Genomic DNA, 21760 nt, shown 5'->3' on the forward strand with positions numbered 1-21760 from the left:
AAAAAGTTGCGGACTCCTATACAGGGGCCACGAGCTTTGGGCGCTGACGCGGCAGGTTCCATTTTTTTTGTGCCATTTCCTTGCTTTCGATCGATGCGCGGCTAGCCGCCGCCTCCTGTATACGTAGAAGCTGCGACACGTTTCCCGGCTTCCTGCGAGACCCCGGAGGAAGCAGGGATTACTATAGCACCGTGGCTCCCGACAGAAAAATAAATAAATAATAAGAAAGCGTCCACCTAACCGCCCCATTCCGCCCTCGTCTCTTCCACACCGCGCTTTAAACTCGAGCGCCTACTCAGCGCGCCGTTTCCTCTGGCGTTTTTCTCCTTAACTCCGCGACGCCTCGGCAAGCGGGCCGACCTCCGCGTGAATGCAAATGGAACAACGCTGGCAACGTCCTTCCTGCCGTTCGCGTACCTTTTTGGGGCGTTTGCGTTATGAAAGTTGTGGTGACGCTGGGGCCAAGGCGTACACGCGTGCGACAGCCGCTGTTTCACCTTGTCCCGCACTTTTGCAATAGCACTCTTGTTATTACCCCCCTCCCTCCCCCCCCCCCCCCGCCGCCCCCTTCCACTTCCTTTTCTTTCTATGAGTGGCATCACTTGCGACGTCTTGTGCTCCTTGCGCTTCGTTTAGCGCTAAACGTGGCGTAAGCATGTGTACTCGTATGTATGTGTGTGTGTGTGCGTGCGTGCGTGCGTGCGCGCGTGTATGTATGTATGTATGTATGTATGTATGTATGAATGAATGAATGTATGTATGTATGTATGTATTTATGTATGTATGTATGTATGTATGTATGTATGTATGTATGTATGTATGTATGTATGTATGTATGTATGTATGTATGTATGTATGTATGTATGTATGTATGTATGTATGTATGTATGTACGAGTATGTATGTTTGTATGTGCGTATGTATGCGTGTGTGTGCGCGCGCGTGCGTGCGTGTGTGTGTCTGTGCTCGTGTGTGTGTGTCTGCGTGCACGCACGTGCGATTAAACCGACATTTTAGAACGACAGAAAGCTGAGATAGTTGTAAGGATTCATAATGCAAAAAAGGTAAGGCGTGCAGACACAGACGCGGGAGAAGTGTACAACACAAACGCGGCATTTGTGTTGTCCACTTCTCCTGTGTCCGTGTGTGCACGCCTTACCTTTTTTTTTATTGCGATAGCAATTATATGGACACTTCCACCGGATTTCTGCCGTCGGCGTCGCCGTCGTCGTCGCCGTGAGGTTCCGTATAGATAAAATCTTCGCCGCGCGCCGTATGCCCGAGCGGAAGCGTGCGGGGACGCACGCTGTCACGGAGAGCGAACGCACTCAATCTTCCACGCGCAAGCAAGGAAGCGGGAAGCGAGCGCCGGAGGGAGCGGGGGGGGGGGGGGGCGCATTTCTACGCTGCCAACAACCGCGCTCGTCGCTCGCTCGCACCGTCTCTTATCTCCACACGGCTCTGACCTTTATGCGCTGTGCATTCGCCGCTCAGTTTCCGTTGAAGCGATAGACCGCACGTACCTTCGCCCGTTGCGGCGTATATATGCGCTTGCTGCCAGCGTTTTGACAGTCGTTGTCTGCAGTCATTCAGTGTGTTCTATTCATGTTTGTTTGTGCACGCTCACACCACAGTTAGTAACAGTCGGGCCACATTTTCCAACGCACGCAACACATGCAATGCTGCCCGGATCGGCAGTGCAGCGCTACAGGTGTGTCTCTTCGCACGCGCTGCCGACGGGCAGCGCTTCTCATCAACACCACCGTTTCACACGCGCCTTCTCGTGGTTATCGAGTCTCTCTTCATGTCGGACTACTTACGCCGCAGCACACCTGCTTACTTAATCAGCTCATGTTTACTACAATTCATATTGCTACCAAAGCCGCTCACCTTACTTCGTATGACATTGCTGTGTTGCTATCGCATTCATTGCTTCGCCCTTAGGGCGAAACTGTGACATTTTTTTTGCATTATTAAGCGACATGTTCTGTCTTGTACGATTCAGTCATTTTGCGCCGCATGTTAGTTGAGCAGTCGCCTAATGGTATTGTTAGCTTTCGCGAGTGATTTGCTCTGCGGCGTTGCTGTCTACGAATAGCAAGTATACATTACTGGTTAAATTAATCGCACTTTCATAGCGACATAGCTTAAACATCGTACACCTGACCATAAGATTTACGCGCCTTCAACTGCTTGCATTAATTCTGAATAATACATTTCAGCTTTCTCAAAATTGTCAATTCAGACATTTAATAGACATAGTTACGTGTAGACGCAGTCTGTAGACACCTTATAGACATCTTTGCCTGTAAATATATTTTAGGCAAAGTACAGGCGAAGTATTACAGGCTAAAATGTAGATACCATAAATACTATAGTTGAGCAAAATTACACAAAGGCGTAAGTCGTTGGAATTGCGGTCTAATACGGACTTGCAATACTCTGTATGGACCTGTATAAAACAGCATATAAACTATATAGATAGATGTCTTCTAGAGGTGTGTGAATATTCAAAATCTCTAATACTAATCGAATATCTCTTGCAATTCGATTCGTATTCGATTCAAGAATTCATAGTAACAATATGTTTATTTCCAGCAAGTCATACATGTTGGCCGGGGCCCGGAGTAAAAGCTGTCGTAATGACATTTGAAGTTGTCGAATACTCGTATCTGTTCGGGTACTGTAAGGTATATACAACAGTTGCACCACGGAAGGAAAGACCTGTGCAAAGTGGAGACTCTACAGTGTGATCCTACTGCAGGAGAACCGCGGTTGTCGCGCATGCGCACTTGTTCGTGAGCCAACGCATGGGGGATATCTCTTCTGTACAGTAGTTTCCAGTGGCTCGCCTTAGGCAGCCTAAGGACGTGTCTACTTAGGCGCCTATCTCACCAAGTTTATATTCTTTTAAAACGATTTGAGGCGCTGTATATAGTGGTGTACGGTTAGACCCTTCAACAAACGCAACACTCTACTATAGGTTGCGTACACCTGCTGTTCCTTTGTTTCATTACTGACGTTCTGTGGGGCACAAGATACGATCGACATTCATTTACAAGCTTCTCTGCTAACCTGACAAGCAGATTTTTACGACATTAAATGTATGAAATAACGCAAGTACATAAGCCTATTTTCTTTTCTTTTCCCCCTTGTTCTTCTTTTTTATAACATCGCAGCCTATATATTTCAATTTGTTTAGAAATTGAAAATGCTCGATTTTTGAAGCTGGTTTTTCACGAATGTTTGTCTTCGTTTCTGTTCAGAAATTTCGTGATTCGGAAAGCCTTGATGTCTTTAGATTGACAAAATAAGTTATTGTAAAGCGCTGCAAGATATAACACAATACACTCGCGCGCTCTAATATTACAAGTAACAAAGTACGTCACGCAGGAAAGATGAGGACAACACAAATTGCTTTTTTCTTTCCTTTATCGCTGGCTGGTTCGCATTTAGCTGTTTTTGGTCTTATCGTCATTCCGGGGAAAACTTTAGCACCCTTCGGCTTAATCTAAATGCCACTTAGGCTGAACTTTCTGCCATGCCATGAAGTAGAGTGTAGTAATGAACTAATGAGCTTGTTCTTTCTTTTTTCGTGTAAGCGTATGCTTACAACTTTTTTTCGGAGTTTCAAGCGAGCCATTAACTGCCAACAAATCGGTTAACGGTGGCGGAGCGCAGCGCCATTAACACGAGACGCGCTAACTGATTGGCGATGATGAACGATCGCGACCGTTCCGGCGTGAGGCCGAAGGCGTTAAGAGCGCAGAAAAACAGAATGTGCATAGGTATACCTACACAGGCGATAACGAAACAAACAAACGGGAAATACAAACAAACAACCAAACAAGGAGGAGTCGCAGACGCAGAAAAGAACAACACATAAAAAAAGAAACTATCGCCTGGGAGCGACAATCTCGGGAAGATGAATGACTTGGTAGCGAAAAGTGGTTTCGATCAATAACGGCAAGGGCAGGAAGAGGCAGTCAGAGGAACCTCTCTGATGGTCTTCTAAAGGGGTCGGACGTCAGACCTCGCATTTGAAGCAACAACACTACTGACTTCGAACCCCTTGAACGTTGAAGGCCTCTAGAAAGAAGGCTATAGGCGTTGTGCCGCCTTGAGGCGGTATGCACTCAGCCTGTTTATGAGATTTTCTGTGTGTGTGTGTGTGTGTGTTTTCTATATTTTCACACCCAACCCATTACAATACGTCAGAGAAGCTTTCTATAAGAATTCTACAGTTCTTAGAATCAGAGAGAGAGAAAGGAGAAGTTCGCATTTGTCCTTCGTTGGCCTCACTTGCGTAGTCTACTTGACTCTGTGTATTATTCCGTGCTAAGGCAAAAAGCGCGAAAGTCATTTCTTACATGCACATATCAACCACACGCATTCGCTTTAAGTGCGAGTCTAACGACAGATTACGCTACAATTGCGCTTTTCTGACGATTGAATTTAATGTGGTGCTTAAGAAGCTCTTCGCAGGGTCCTTGTGTGTGCTGTTTTCAGTACATTGCGTCCGACATTGGGTCCACGTAGCGTGGACCCAGCGTGGCCCACACCACTGCTGAACAAGCCTTTTACTGTTTTTGTATAAGAATTGGTCAAGACATGATTCGAGGACTGGGTATGCGACCACGTGCTAACATGCACGCTATGGAGATTCGCACGTGAAGTTTCTAGTGCGTCACGCTTAGCCCGATTTTCATTCCGCTTACCCATTTCCCCAAATTGACCTCGAGCCATCTTTTAAATATATGTTATTTTTTCTCTCTCTCTCTCTGTTTTTTATGAGGAGGTATGCGAGAAGGCTGATTCAAAGTTCCACTTTTTGTGGTCAGGCAATACCATGTTGTTTACGATGCTACTTTTGCGATTTCTCCTTGTGAATCGCGAACACCTGGTGGGATAGTTCAGTTTGGTGCTCTGTTCCCGCCCAAGCGTAATTATTACAAGCTGCAGAGAAGTTAGTGAGAGAGTCAGTGAGAGAGCGAAGGAGGGAGGGACGGAAAACTTCGCCGAACAGGAACGGGTAAAGATTGTAAAAAAAAAAAAAGTTTTTATAGGCAGAACTGGTCCCACATGAGGTCGCGTTGTGATGTCGTTCTCAAGCTGTCAAAGCGGTTTAATTACCAATGACCCTAGTCCCCTTAGGTGTGCACCTCGCAAGCGCAGCACATTCTCGCGTTAATTATATCACTGCGCAGTTATAAGAGCCAGTGTTTTTCTTCTTCACGTCACGACACCGCTCGCCTTTAGGTTCTCTCGTGAAGGCGACTAATGCGCAGTGGTAAAAGCAGTTCGTCGAGGTTAAGTGGAGCTTAACTTTGTGCGTTTTTTCCCCCCATCCAACTCATGTTATGTGCCGTGTGTGCGCATTTCTTCCGTCTGCTAGCGCGACGTTTGGAAGCAGTCATATTCGAAGTTTGCCTGAAGGGCAGATGCAAGGGATAGAGAGGACGCGAGGCTATAGCGATTCTCGCCGCTAAATCCACCGTCTCCTGTCGCAGAGGTGTCCGAACGACACTGTCACCTCAGGTGCACGCCTCACTCGCGCACGTGACGTAATTTCAGACTGTCTTTATTCCTATATTCGCATGAAGGTTGTCTTACAACGATAGCTGTTTAAGGCCACCCCATCCAGATATAATCATCATAAGCATCATCATCGTCATCAGCAGTTTGCTTGGCAGAAGAAGCCGACAGAAAGAAATTTTTTTCGTTCTTGTTATCTTTATTTTTTGTTCAATATTGGCTGGCTCACTATTTCATTTTTAGTATATATATATATATATATATATATATATATATATATATATATATATATCATATTTCTTCTATGTAAAAAGGACTAGCCAGCGCCGTTTTAAGTCGCCAATGACTCCTAAATATTATGTATTAAAGGAATTGATTTATTCCCACACTACTTTTGACCCCATGTCTGCGGCTACTGAGATACTATGCTAGCAACGTCGTCGTGCCGCTGTCATTTTGCCTTTTTCGTCGTTATATTGTAGTCGTGCCCCTGGTCGCTATCCTTCTCGTTGTCGTCGGGCAACGCATACTATACGCCTCTTTGAGTGGCACTTCGGACTTTCATCTCTGTGGCACTCTACAAGCTTGCACATTATTCTTCATGTTACGATTCCTCTCTTCTCTAAGATCCTTCTTTCTTCAAGAGGCCCTGCCAGTCGATGTCCGAGCAGACTCTCAAGAACAAACAGGCATTTCGCCAAGCCTTCGGGGCCTTTGATCCCACCCGTTGCGCAGTGCGCGAATTAGGCCTGGTCATGTCCCGACCTAGCTAGTGTACAGGATTGCACGGGAAGCGGGTCATGCACGCCCGAGAGGTTTAGGTGAAGCGGACGCGCCGACGGCTTGACGACACCGGACTTGCGTGTACATGCTTGGCTGGTCTCGCTCTTGATGGAGTGCCCGGCGGCGCTGTTCTCGTGCATCGATCTGTTGACGAGGACTCGCGACCGTGCAAGGTCTAGCAACTCTCTGGCATCGAACAACAAGCGAGCTGTCGCCGACAAAGAAAGGCGCTGCGCCCGTTCTTTATACCACCCCCCTCAGATGAGGAAAGGGGCGACCTGTTTCGGGGGCGCTTTTTTTCTTTCGGCCGCCTCATGAATATTCAAGAGGCGCGTTGAACACGATGCTTACACTCGCGAGGGAAAAATAACTAGCGCGGCATTCGCTGTCTTATTTTTATTTTTATTTTTTTGTTCATCTAGGGTCCCCGCCGTGCCGAAAGAGTCGAAAGCTGAATGTGTACAAATTGCGCCACTATTTTTTTTCTCTTGCGAGATCTGTGCGTGCAAATATTTTTGAACCAAGTGCCACTGTGCGCCAATTTCAACTGCGTCAGCCTTATTACACTACATATACCCTACGCCACTACACCACACTAACGCGTGTTCTTTAACTCTACTATTGCTCACGTGTTCATGTGTTACAACTTCTTAGCTTATTCCTGATAATTTTTGTCACACACACACACACACACACCACACACACACACACACACACACACACACACACACACACACACACACACACACACACACACACACACACACACACACACACACACACACACACACACACACACACACACACACACACACACACACACACACACACACACACACACACACACACACACACACACACACACACACACACACACACACACACACACACACACACACACACACACACACACACACACACACACACACACACACACACACACACACACACACACACACACACACACACACACACACACCACACACACACACACACACACACACACACACACACACACACACACACACACACACACACACACACACACACACACACACACACACACACACACACACACACACACACACACACACACACACACACACACACACACACACACACACCTATATATATATATATATATATATATATATATATATATATATTTGACTAATTAAGTTGGTAAATAGCATTCAATTAAGAGAGAGTTAACGCAACGATTATGGGGCGTTTCACGCAGTGATTGGCTAAAAAAAAAGAAAAAAATCATAATCGAAGATTTTAAACGCAAATATATAGTACATGACCATACCTTCTCCCGTGTCTTTTTCTGTGCAGTGCATATGCGGATCATGGAAGCAGGATCTAAATTCATCCGTGGCATCCTACAGCGCGGGACGCTATAAAGTACGTGCGGCACAATTACTTTTCTATTTCTAGAAGGCTTATCAATGGTGCAAAACTGATTACCATCACACACGGTATTGCCAGACTGTGATACGTTTATTGTCCTCAATTTTAGTTAGTGATTGAGTCCGGTCCGAGCGTAGCCGTTGCACATGAACGATTGCCATACTAGGACATCCATATTTGCTATACGAGAGGCGTTCGCTTCTCCAAATGAAGACATTCCGGTCGATTTTGTTAAAGAGACGCGATACACAAGCGCTAAGTCAGCAGATCATACCTTCAGCATTCTATTAGCATTAAAAAAAAAAAAAAACTTTTTGCGCGCAAACAAACAAGGACGAAGAAAAAGGAGCAAGAAAAGGACGAGCGTTTTCTTTGTGTTGCTCCTTTTCTTCGTCTTTCTTTGCTTGCGTGCAAAAGCTTTTTTTTTTAATGAATCTGTTTCAACTAGGCCGACTCGTATTTATGCTTCAGTTCACTATGAGCATTCTTGTTATTAATTTTTGGCGTGTGTGACGCCGTGTTTTTTCAGCAAATTCAGCATTGACCATGGAAAGCTTCATTACAAGTTATTTAAAGCGAAGATCTGTAGCGGAGTTCTACAACAGTTTTCATGCGGCGGCAACGTGTAGCGGCGTGGTCGGTATCCAGAAGGCACGGACACATTATACAAAGCGGAGCCGGCGCAGCATACAGAAACATGCGTCGGATATAGCGGCGAATATGGAAGTACTTAGCTCGGATATAGCGAAAAGTTTGAAAATACTCGGATATAATATAATGAAGGACTCGCTCCGGATCTAGTGGAGCGTTTACGAAGTGTTGGGTGTATTTCGGACAGTTTCCTAATGTGTACATAAGACAACTATAACGAAGGAGTACACCGTAATAGTGAAGTGTTTCGATACACCTCGGGTATATTGAATCAGTTGCACCGGATATAGAGTGAACCATTTAACTGCGCGGAGGCGGCGCAGCATACAGTAACATGCGTCGGATATAGCGGCGAATATGGAAGTACTTAGCTCGGATATAGCGAGACGTTTGAAAATACTGTCATATAATGAAGGAATTGCACCTTATGGACAAAAAATTTGACATATTTTCGCGTAGATTTTGGGTAGCTTCTTCAAGTGTGCGTAGGATCTCGAGTATAACGAGAGAGTACACTGTATAATATAGTGAAACGTTTAGATACACCTCGGGTATATCGAATTAGTTCCGCCGGATATAGTGGGTTAGCTAAGCGGAGCGGGCGCACTATACAAGAACATGCGGCGGATATAGCGGAGTGTATAGAAGTACTAACTGTGCGAAAAGAAAAAAAATTGTAAAGTATATCGAAATATTAGGCACGTCACTGACAGCGAGGATGTGTACGTGGTTCTAACATCCTTCGCAGGTTCTATAGGAGTTTGCTATAGGACTTCATCGAGTTACACCGATTTCGACGTAATCATCCCATAGTGGTTATTAAGACCCTTAGGGCTTACGAAAAGTGACAAAATTCCGCTATACGGCTTTGCTGTCCTTGATGTATGAGTTGCTCGGATTTGCGTACATCTGGTAAGGCTTTTTTAATGCGTTAGCATTAGGAGTGTCAAAGTGGAAAATGGTCTACTTGTGTAAAGTGTGCGAAGCCGGTCACGTGGTAGAGGTGAATAGGGGATGGGGGAGCTTAGAAGAGGAACGGGTACGTGTATATATATATATATATATATATATATATATATATATATATACACGAATACCACCGTCAATTGCACTTCGTTCCTCGAAGAAGCAAGACGTCTGTCGGGTGAGTTCCTGAACACTTTGCAATGTCGTGAACGCAGTTCAAATCATGGATCCGAGACCTCAAAGAGGTGTGACGTAATGCTAACGCATTTCTCTCGCGTTTACCGCTAAATCTCCACTGAATTGAAAAGAAAAAAAAATTCTTGGGCTTTACGTGCCAAAACCACGATATATGATTATGAGGCACATCGTTTAGAGGGGGACTCAGGAATAATGTTGACCACCTGGGGTTCTTTAACGTGCACCCAATGCATGGTGCACGGGCATTCTCGCATTTCGCCCCCACAGAAATGTGGTCGCCGGGGCCGGAATATGATACGGCGCCCAGGGATTTAGCAGCGCAACGCCGAAGACACCTTGCGACCAGGGCGGGTACTTCTTTCCACCTCATTTACTGTGTAAAACATGGGCCGCATTAATTTCAAGCGCATTCCACCATGATTTGATATTCCACATATTAAGAGTGGAGATATTCCGCAACAGTAACTCATGCTTGAAGATTGAACGCCCGGAGTGACGAAGACAGGGAAAATGTGAAAAGCACGCATCAGAGAGCGTTTTCTCTCTCTGTGTGTGATTTCTTTTTTCTTTTTTTGTGTGTGTTGTCTGAATCGTTGTCTCTAATGCATCCAGGTGTTCCTTACGCGAATCAACTCGCCTTCATTAGTACCTCAAATCTCATATACGGAGCGAATACGGGCTAAACATGTGCGCTAAGGAAAACGATAGTAACAACAATAAAAGCTGTGCTAAAATGTCAGGACATTAGGAAGGAACGAACGCGCGTGTAGCTGATACCGTATAGAAGTCTACCGATTATCCGGTCTCCTAATGATTGGGTGTACAAAATGACATCCCCTGCAGAAAAATCAAGGAGCTCGGCATAGTGGATTCCATTTACGTTGGTGAACTTCCATTAGTTTCGTCATACTCTTATCACGTACGTTTCAGCGAACCTCGACCAGCCAAGTTGGACTGTATTGCTACTTTAGGGGCAAACACGCTCGACGTCTTCTCTGTTCGAAATGAGCTCCCCAAACATCATTAGGAGTGAGTGATGTGTCAGGTTCGGTATTCTATTTAACTTCTCCAGCAGCGGTTTGAGCTCACGCGAAGTGGTTTATGCTCTTCTATTTCTCAAGTTCGCTTCGCCACATTACATATTTGCCCAACTATAATGACGACACCGCTTTTCGCTCAAATGAGCCACGGAGTGCAAACCGTGCGTGCAAGCATTTGGTTATTGCGCATGGTTTGATTACGCGAGCCATATCGACAGTTTTCGTCTCGTAAAACGCTCAAATTGTACTCATATGGTTACGCCATCAGCTGGCAGAGTGTCTTGCGGAAAAGCTAGCTTTACAGTTGAAAAAAAAAGCTGTCAAGGAGGAAGGCGCTAGTTATTATGTCGAACGGCCTGTTCGCTGTGCTACTACCTAATATTTTAGCAGGAAAGCATGCGCAATTATAAGGACGAGTCTTTGTCGAGGTGACCAAATTCCGGACATTACTTCGAGTAAGTGTACTAGGCATCACTTGCTTTCTCTAAGAAAGCGATTGCCGTTTCGGAAGACGGATGGCGAGGGAAAAAGGATCACATAGTTAGGCCTTTAATGCGTTAGCATTCTTAGGGTATTTCAAGCTGTTTCGGGGGGCGAAGTATCTATGTATGTTTGTTTGTGTCTTCGTTTTCCCGCCTACCTCGGCCACTGGGTAGTGGTCGAATGGGTAGCGCATCGTGCTGCTGTGCTGAGAAAACAAGGTGCGAAACCAACCGTCGGATCAACTTGGGTCATGTGGCAATGTTTATAACACACGTGCCGCTCCTCAGAGAACCTCATCGCGACGTGTGTAGCAGCAGATGCGGAACTGGGCGATGAAAATCTTTGACGCCGACTTGGAACCTGGGGCATGTGCCACCCGATGTGTACTGGTCTTCGACGAACCTCTGTGACGGCAACTTGGGTTACTGTGGATGTGCCAGTAGGTGTGTGCCCCTCTTGAATGAGCGACGCTGACGCCAACTTGGGTAATTAGGTATGTGTTACTGGGAAAGTGTCGCACTACAACGACGAAAAAGATCCCTCAAATTTATCCCACGCTGAGCGGAATCGAACCCACGTCACAAGGTCTGCTCAAGGACAGGAATAAGTCTCTTTAGCAGGCTGCGCCATAAATGCACTGGGTATGTGCCGCTCTTCAATGAGCCTCTCGCCAACTTGTGTAATTGAGTATGTGCCCCTGCAGGTGTGCGGCAAGGCAAGGGAACAATCCTCAGCGTTCGCAGGCACCAGCGCGCCCCGTTTCTCGTCTAGAACGCCACACGTTGACTTCTCGGCAATGCCACCAAATGGTGCAGCGTGTCCAGAAATAAGCGTGACAGAGGTTGCCGCATGACGCGTTTCTAAGCGTTCGTCACGCACCGGCGCGCCATGAATTTCGGAGGCCACGCGCAGGCTTCGCGGCGGCACCGATAGATGGCGCCGAGTGTTCTTAGGAAGTAGAGTTGCTGTATAGAGGCAGCCAGAGTTGCGCGTCTAACCGAACTCGCCGCTCGTGCCGCTATTCGCCAAACATATTCACATACGCAGAAAGCACCCTCGTTGTAGGAAAGCCAACTTCACGGCTGCGCCGCTGAAACTGAAGCTGGCCGCACCGCCAGTTCGCAGACGGGACGTGTCGTGTGTCACGTGTGCCCGCGAGACTCTGAGACTGGCCGCATCGCCATTTCGCCGTCTGGTCAGCTGGCAGTGAAGCGGAATCGTGCGTGTAATTGAACCTGCTGTGTCCGTTGGTGCTGCTCGCCGTTGCGATCTTTTTAAAGATCGGTCGGTGCTTTGCAGCGCCACTGAGTCGACGATATTACTGGGTGCTGCGCACCAAATTGCGCAAACCGAGCATAAAATGGCAAAGCGTTCTTCTCGATTCCGTATGCAAGATCCGTCTCCTTCTTCCGTCGCCGTCTTCAGTGGCTGCTGCGTGGAGGATATTGGGTCACTCTCCGTAATCAAACGATTGTGATTACTCCCGAATGGCACGCAGCTGTCCACATGTATCACGACACTCTTTATTCAGCAAAGATAGGCAATATATGTCTGCTAATGTTGAAACGTCCCCATGCAGTTAATTCTTATTTCACACACTTATTAAGCCGCTCGATCGGAATAGCATGCGGCAGGTAGAGCACGAAGAAAATATAAATATAGCGGTGATGTGAGCATTTCTTGGATGCGAAACTATCCATCTATAACGACCCTGCTTGACGCCATGCTGCAGAATTTCCTAGTCGGGTGCTTACCCAGCCTGTGCCACAGTGCGGTGACGTAAAGAACAAGACAGTGCCCAAACTCGAGTCACAAATTTATTACCGGAGTCAAACGGCCACTTTCGATCGCGATCGTGCCCGATCCGGATCTAAATGCTCGAGCACGATTCACTCCTTCCTGCTGCTTGCGCAAAGGTTCCTTTGCGCAAGCAGGAACTTATGTGGCGAACTTATGCCACAAAAACAAGTGCCAATTAAAAGCGCGGCGAGCATAGTCGACGGTTGTCAAAATCTTACCTACGGGTAGATTGCGTTGGCTGTTCATACAGGATTCGTACATTCAAGTACGTTTCAGAATGTGCCCCACCATTCGCGTCGACCACACAATCTGGTTCGAATTGATTCGATGTAGAATCGGCAACAACGCATCCTGGACAGTTTCGATACAAGTACGCACATCTTGCGCCAAGCGATATTCTTGCAACAGTCGTTACCCGGTGCAGATTGGCCACCAAGAACATATAAGAACTTTTACATGTCGATATGCAAAGATGCACCCAATAGATCTAGCATGGCACTATAATATATTTAGCCAAACTGCGCTGTATAAATGTTGGCAGCCTTTACCGCATCTATTGCGCGCGATCTGCTTCGATCTGATCAGAATTGTCATCGTTTTGATTATTGATCAAATACAGGTCGCAGCGAACTTGTAGCGCTTGTGTTTTGGGGAGTCGTTGTTTTCCCAAGATTTCTTATTCTAAATTTGAAACAATAGTGTTGCTATTGGCAACGACGTGAAACAAACGAGAGCGCACCGTCGCCGCTGGCCCGAGCGCCTCTCCTGCAGTCAGGAGGAGTGGCTTTCCAGCATAGTATGGATGCTTAAGCGCGCAAGATGGCGGACCTACGCGCACATCTGCTACATTTGGTAGCGTATACAGTAACTATATTAGGGAAGCGCGAAAGAGGAGTGCCGTTGCAGCACACGCCTCATACATAACTCGTTTCGACGGTTTCAATACGTTGTGTCGTGATATTGATTCAATGCTGAACGCACGACCGCCGACAGCCATCGTGAGATGGGTTCTGGAATTTTTAAAAACACGTGTAATGGCGCTGTATCTTTATACGTTTATGCCTATTAAGAAACATAGTTGTACAGTTCCTTTCGGATTCTGTGCGTTCTGGTCTTGTAATATCTGTGTCCTGCACTTATAAGTCACATTTGTTAGGGCTCGTGCTATAGTTGTAACGTCTCCATCAACTGTCAGTTCTGCACCAAACAAATCAGCTATTACTACCAACATGAACGAATAGGCCGCTTCTTGCTACTGCGCACCTTGAAAGCTTTATATTCTTGAAACTCTAAGAGCAGCAGACTTGTGAGACATATGCTTATCACCACTGTCATAACGCGTTAATTATCCCAATGTTGCACGTTCCCGACTGTTTTCCAAGTAAAAATGAGTGTAGTGCGACGTTCGCGTGAGGCAAAAATCAAACAAGAGTAAAGTGCACAGGAAGATGATCAACTTAGTCGAACAAGAGATGTCGCTGGAGTCGATGTTACGACGATGACGCGTCCACGATGAAAATAAGTATCTGGAGCAAACGATGAAACGTTTGCTCCAGCGACTCTTATTTGACCACTGTCGATCGTGTGAGGCAATGGGAGGTTATTTTCTCGGAAAAATTTTAGACTGCCATATCACTACGCGATGCAGCTAACGTCAGCTGCTCGGGAATGTGTAACTATGTGGAAACGTGTGTTCCCTGCGCCGCGTGCCTTATCACATGTGAACGCCTCCTCCTTCGTAGTTCGAAAATTGTATTGATAATATTCGTACTTCCAATATTAGGAAGTGCATCCCAGCAAAACTAAATATGGTGAAGATAGGTTATGCCACATCATGCGCCTCTAGAAAATTAAACAACCTCAATGAACATGAATTAGACATAGAGCATTTTACACTAAACCAAATTAGACAGTATTATATGTAGCAAAGCTTTTGCAGTATATTCTACTTCTTAGTATGTACGGAGTTTCGTTATGTCGCGGTGAAATGTGTAAAGTTTACTTGTTATTTCGGCACTATGAAATGAGTGATGCGATTTCTATGTATCAGATATGCATTGTAAAATTTAGTTCTCGTTTCTGTTCTAAATGAGATTATATCTTATCCACATTCGCTAGTAACATCTACATCAACTGTCATTTCTGTGCCAAACAAATCAGCTATTACTACCAACATGAACGAATTAATTACTGCCAATTCGAGTGAATTTTATGTAGTCCCCCGCGGAGTGATTTCAAAACGCTTGCCAATGACTCAGTGTATAAGTGCTGTATTAACAGAATGAGCCTAATTTGGCGCGCTCTACGTGTTATTGTGTGGGTGCGTTGATAATGCCATTGCTGAATTGATGTTGATGTTATTGATGTTCCAGTTTATGTTCCTTTTACTCGCTGTACGTATTGTTGCGTAACTCTGCTGCGTGATTAACCGAATTTTGTTGTTTGTATTACGTCTGCCACTTTATTGCTCTTATATGCATGTTAATATAGTCTCATTTGTCATGTCGGTATTTCTTTCTGGTTGTATAAACGACCATTGTTTGTAACTAATATTTACCCCTCCCTCTTTATGCATTGTCCCTCTTGGGACCCTTAAGGGAAAGCTTATGATGAATAAATGATGTTGATGATGTGAAGGTAGCAAATACTTTTGTTCCGTATAACCTACATTGCATTCAGTACCGCCTCCGTGCTTTCCTGCACTTGCCGCTATCGTGACTGGGCATGCGCGCTCATTGTGGTGATGTTAAGTTCTTTTAACAATGCATGATCTTCTTTCTCTCCCCATTCTCTCGTCTACACCTCTTCCACACTGTCTTTCTTGTCGCTGATATTTGCATTCCGTCTTTGACGAAGATAAACAATTTCGATGTCAAAATTCACATATATTTTCGTTTTTTAGAACTGATCTTCATTGGTCGGCCGCCTTTACTCATGGTACGTTCGCAACGCCGACTGGCCGGTGCTTGATCACGTGAAGCGGTTTGCCGTATGAATTGCTGGGTGAGTACCAGCTGAGCTCCTAATAATTAGAACTTCTCAGCCTTCCTTTTCTTGCAAAAACTAACCGCCTTTGCACGGCTCTTCGCGTAACCAGAACGAAATGAACGGTATCTCCGTGCACATATGGCATGCTTTGTCCTTCAACCTCCTGCGGCTATGGACGCTTTCGTTCAGGTTAAGGCAAGGCGATGATCAAGATATCCGTCTGGATTAATGACCAGCCTTCGATGGATCAATTGACTGATCAATTGATTGTAGCGATTGATATGTATAACGTATATTACAAGAAGACTGACGCCCCGGTGTCTATTAAGCCATCAGCTAGCCTTCCGCTGACGGTCATTCGGGCATAGAGCAGACCTGCTGCTGATTTTGCTTCCGCGGTGAACGGAAATTATAACCTCGCTCAATAAATTGCCGCTTTTCAGGGCAGCTTACTTGAACGCTAATAATCATCCCCTAGAAGATGGCGGCAACAAAATAAAAGTAAGTGCTCGCTTGATTTTAATTAAAACACTTATATTAACTAACCGTATTGACGAATCAATTGATTGACCAAAGGTCAATCGCCAACCGTCGTAGATCTGGCTAATCCTTAAAATTTGTGTTATCCTGCACTTTATAAGCATCAGCAGCATTCCGAGGTCGACGCCAGTGTCCAGCTTACCCCGCGCACACCTTACATTCTTCATCCCGCCTGGAGATTCAGGTCTTCGCGCAACACCGAGATACACCATTCTTCTCCTTAGCCCACGAAGAAGAAGAGAATTAAAACACGCTCCTACCTATAAGCGGAGTCTAGCTGCTTTCTTCAAGAACCACAGGGCCCGTCGTCAGTAGTTCCACCGCCAGTGGCATCCATTCACATCACCGAGGAGACTATTCGGCGTCGCGGGAAGACGTCTTCGTGTCGTTATTCCAAGTCCACAGTTGACAAGCAAATTTCTCCTTCGCCGAAAAGGGACGCGACATTGCGCGGGCACCGCGGCGGTGGCCGCGCTTTACGGCATGCGTGCGTGCGTGTGTGTGCGGAGGAGAGCGGGCGGCGAGCTTGGGAGATGAGGCGTGCGCGAGTCGAGCATCCGCTCCGGCGTCCCGCCCGGGGCCGACTGCCCTGCGAGACCGCGGCTGGGGAGCCGGGGCGCCGGAGTGGAAAGGGGGCTCCCTCTCCTCTCCATCCGACTCGCACACGCGCGGTTGTCGAGATGGGGTGAGGGAAGAAATATAAGGAGAAACATTGAAGGAAACGGGCGCGGCGTGCAGGCGGCGCGGGTGTCCAAAAAGACCTTCCGTTGTTCTGTTGCTCGGGGAACGCCGGCGGGCATTCGCTCGTTTGTACATACCGTTTCGTGGGACGTGAGTGATGGAGACTTGGAAAATAAAAGTTAACAGAAGCACTTAAGTCTCCTTACGTGCACTGAATGCGAAAGCATCGCGGGGGTGTCGAGTACTATTTCGACGTCAATGTCACGTGAGATTGTCACATTACGTCATCACTTGGTCGTGTGACCTTTCAACTTAAGGTTCTTACTTGGTCACGTGACTATGCCACACGACGTCATCCCTTGGTCATGTGCTCGAATTGGGCAGTCAGTTTTGAGGGTGGGCCACCCAAATTTTGTCGGTGGTTCAAGTCAATTGTGCGAGTGGGCCAGATAGGTTTTGAACGTGGGCCAACTCAATTTTCGAATTGGATAAAATCAATATTTTGGGGGAGGGCCAGGTCGGTTTTCATTGACATTGAAACGTGACGTCACAACTTAGTCACGTGGGCTTTGGCACCATCGGATTTTAACGCCGGACGGCAGATTTTGCGCTTCATGCAGCATATAAAAAGAAAGAAAGAAGCGCCTCGGTGGTTTAGTGAATATTGTCACGCTGTAGTGACAGCGAAGAAGCAAACACTGCCAAAAGGGTGGGTTAAGAATTTAATTCTTTATTAGGGCGAACTTGTACACAGAGGAAATCAAGCAACGCTCAAAGCGCAACGATGACGCTGAGTCCAGTCATCGGTCGTCGAAATCTACCTCACGGGTAAAATTCGTCCTCTGTTTACATGCATGTCTCATTATACATTACAAGGTACTCACCGGTGCTCACATGCATTCGATAGTGTATTCGCGTCGCAAGCGCACTCTGGTTAGACCAGACTATATCGCTACAGAATAGGCGACAACAATCAAGAAATTTGGGATGTAGTAGGCGCGTCTTTCCCTGAGTGAAAAGTTGATAACAGGAATAATACGGTAAAAAGGTACCCCGGCGAAAAGTAATAGTATGTACGTGTGAAAATACGGCGTTCAAGCCGCTGAGTATCCGCGGTCGCCGTTTCGAACTCCATGCGGTCAAAAGTAATCCGAAAGCCCCCAATTATACAGAGTCTCTCATAACCCCGCGTATTTCTTTAGGACGTTAAACTGCACCAATCAAGCAATCATTAGCAGGAAAAAAAGAAAAAAAAAGTTGGCTGAACGTTAGAGGGCAAGGAGGAGGACGGAGCGAATACCTGCGCGAGTCATCGCGCTTAACTTGAAATGAAAGGACGCACTACGTTTTGTGCGGTGTCCAACACGTGCTCCGCCAATCAGTAATGCAAGCTGGGTTCCAAAGCAAGCAAGAAAATTTTTAACAGCGGAGCTGTTTAAGGCTCTTGGCTAGGTCGCGTAGTGCAAAAGAAAAACTGTGGGCCGATCCTGGAGGTAGTGAAGAAAGGGTCCAAACGCAATGGCACATACCCCTGTGAACTAGCGAAGCTGTTTAAGCTCGAGGAGGGTCCGTCGAGTGTACGCCACAAAACCTCCGCCTGACGATGACGTCACCATGCGTTGCCTAGCAACACTTCGCCCCAGCTGAGCCGACCGCGCTGTGCCTCGCCACAGCTGCGTGAGCCGTGACGTCATCGCGCACGCCACATCGATTCACCTTAGCTTTGCCGAGCCATGACGTCACCGTGCCGTGCGGTGTTGTTGCCGCGGCTGCGTAGACACGGAGCTAAGCCGTGACGTCACTGCGCCGACCCACGGGATATATAACTCCGCGTCGCCGCCGCGGCGATACCAAAGCGCCGCCATCTCCGCGCCAAGCGCATCGCCGCGAAGATGAGGCGGCGAAGAAGAGGAAGCGCGGTGCGAAACCCGCCCCGCCGCTACTCGAGAGTGAGTGAAACGACTTCGGTCCGATCCCGAGTATCGCGCCGCCGAAGCGGTGGCGAAACGTCGGTGATTCGCAGAAGATCCGGAGTTACGAGCCCGCGAAACTGAGAAAAATCGTTTGAGCGTCCAGAGGCGTCCAGATACTTTAATGGCCGAGTGTTCGTTACTCCTTGGGCTGTCGATGATTCCGGGGTGATCTTGCGCAAAACGTGGCCGAGTCTCGAAGCATAACCTCGCAAAAACTTGGCCGAACCGAGATAAAACTAGGTGGAGTCGCCAGCTTCCATGTTTGCCCAGTCTTCGCACTGTACTAGTGTGAAGCTGCCCTAATTTTTTTTATTGCCACCGTACAATTGAGCTTCTTAAACGCTTAATCGCCGGCGTACATAGCTAGATGCAGCTGTAACGCAGCGCAGTGTTTGCTTAGTGGCGTAAGCGGGTTCGTGCTTGTCAGCATGACTCGGGTGGAGCAAATGCCGGTGATAACTCTGCGTGGTCGACATCGCCTGCGACATTAACAACTTGTAACTACCATCACCATGGTATTTGCATATCGCTACGAATGAACTGTATTCTTTGTAGCGATGGGCTGAGTGGACACGCTGGTGGTGACAAAAAATAAAATACTTTATTTTCTATACACCGGTACGACATCTCTTGTTGGTAGCTACCATGTAAGGAGATTTCTGAGATGCTCCCTCCTCGGTATGAATGAATGAATGAATGAATGAATGAATGAATGAATGAATGAATGAATGAATGAATGAATGAATGAATGAATGAATGAATGAATGTTTTATTGAGTTGAAATATATCTACTACGTTCTTGAAAATTTATATGTGGCTCTATATAACTTATAGCATCAGACAGCACACATGCGCCATCGACCACGCGTCATTATGGGGCGCGAGCTGGCTGGGATGGATAGAATGGAACTGGTAGAAGCATTCGCCGGCTGAGTGAGATGGAGCCACGCCTGCATAGCTGGATCAAGTTATCCAAGTATTCTACACAGACCTTCCGTGGTTTATGTTCTTCGAGCATTACCATTTGCATACCTCAAAATAGAAAGAAAGAAGAAAAATGAAAGAACGAAAAAGAGCGAAAGAAAGAAAATAAAAGTCGATTTTCTATTTTTGAAACACGAATATGAAGTGCGCGTGTCTCTAGCCACAATCTGTCACATTACAGCACGCCATGAAAAATAATCGAAAGCGACAGAAAGCATCGGAGATTGTGTGTTTACTTCAAAGAAAGTAAGCATGACTGAAAGGAAGGAACGGTTAAACTCTTTTATTAGCCAAAGTATATGTTGATAGATATACGCTATGAAGAAACGTTTCGTCACTGCTGTATGTATTTCGCGCTGCAGACAATTTATCATGAAATACTTGCGCTAGAGCAGTGAATAGGACTTGAGAGCTAGTGAATGCTGCGATAGCCTGGCTCTCGCAACTGGGCTAAAAAAGTACATTTTGTGAACACATGTAAAAATGCATGTGCTCGTATTTCCCGTGTGTGTGTGCTCTTGTACGTGTGTAATTTCTTGTAGGTAAACCGTCAAATGTCGTCACTACGTTATGTAAATAGCCTCTTGGACATCATCAGTTGTACATAACTGTCATGTATTTATATACATTCAATGCCATGCATGTATATGAGACAATTTGTTTACATGCAACTGTGCTCGGGTTCTCTGTTGCTTTAAGTAGCAGTGTATAGCACACAGCGCCAATTGACTGCAATATTTCGGTGAGCACTTATCGTGTGCATTGTGCGCAGTTGCTATTAACACTGTACCGCCCGAGTGCTATTGTGTCGTGGTCATGTCCCACAGTGTTCGTATTGTCATTTGTTGGAATAATCTTTTCACGCGAAGCTTGCATTGCCTCACAAGTGTCGGCGGCGGTGCTGATGCATGGTGTCACGCTAAAATTCGGTTGCTCCCAGAGTAGAGCAGGTGCGGGGAAAGCTGCGCCGCGGCCGGATCACATGACGCGCGCGACCAATCAGGGTCGTTGGGTGTCGCGGGGAGGGAAAGGGAAGGAAAGGGGGTTGGGGCACGCTCCGCCGGGCTTCTCTCGCCTCAGATCAGTTTCGGCGCCCAGATGGGAAGGACCCGGGTGCGGTGCGTTCAGCCGAGGAGCAGGCTGCGTTTGAGCAACTGCACCGCGGACTCGCTCGGGAAAAGGCTCGTCGTCGACGTGCCGATTCTAGCGTGATGACTTCCTAAGTCTATGCGAAACGTCAGCGAAGAGCCGCGGACCCTGAGTGGCGGGAGCGCGATGTTGAGGCCAAACATCAGCGAAGAGGCGCCGACCCTGAGTTTAGGGGCAAACTAAGCGGAACGCCTGCGACAGCGTCGTCTTGCCACAAGCTTCGCTTACTCCAATTTTCTCGGCAGTGGAAGGGCTGGTGATTTTTCTAAAGAACATGTAGAAATTAGGCCGTGGGGTAATATTTTTTTTATTTTCTAAACAATCTTCTTGTCTTGTCGATATTTCTCTTATCCATATGTCCTAACACTCAAGCACTGGCAGAATCACACGAGACGCTCCATTGAATTCGACTTCTATCTTGCTCACTCTCTTTCGAACACTTTCTGCAAAAAGGGTGCAGAATGTGTCCTATGAGAAAGACAAAAAAACTTACGGAGATTCCACGCGTTGTGGGACTTTATGTTAATGCGAAGCATATGGCCGCGCATAGCAAGTGATGAACCGTTTTAACGTTTAG

General features: G+C 46.7%; 1 protein-coding gene across 1 annotated transcript in view; it reads right to left on the reverse strand.

Annotated features, from left to right (window-relative positions):
- Window positions 1-16957, reverse strand: part of LOC119461032 (protein shisa-4) — a 57982-nt gene extending 41025 nt beyond the window's left edge. Inside the window, exon 1 of the mRNA XM_037722210.2 lies at window positions 16657-16957. The gene's annotated coding sequence lies outside the window, so the exon portion shown is untranslated. The remainder of the gene's footprint in view (window positions 1-16656) is intronic.
- Window positions 16958-21760: the final 4803 nt, after the last annotated feature.

The sequence above is a fragment of the Dermacentor silvarum genome, chromosome 8 (assembly GCF_013339745.2).
Source record: "Dermacentor silvarum isolate Dsil-2018 chromosome 8, BIME_Dsil_1.4, whole genome shotgun sequence".
Taxonomy (NCBI): domain Eukaryota; kingdom Metazoa; phylum Arthropoda; class Arachnida; order Ixodida; family Ixodidae; genus Dermacentor; species Dermacentor silvarum.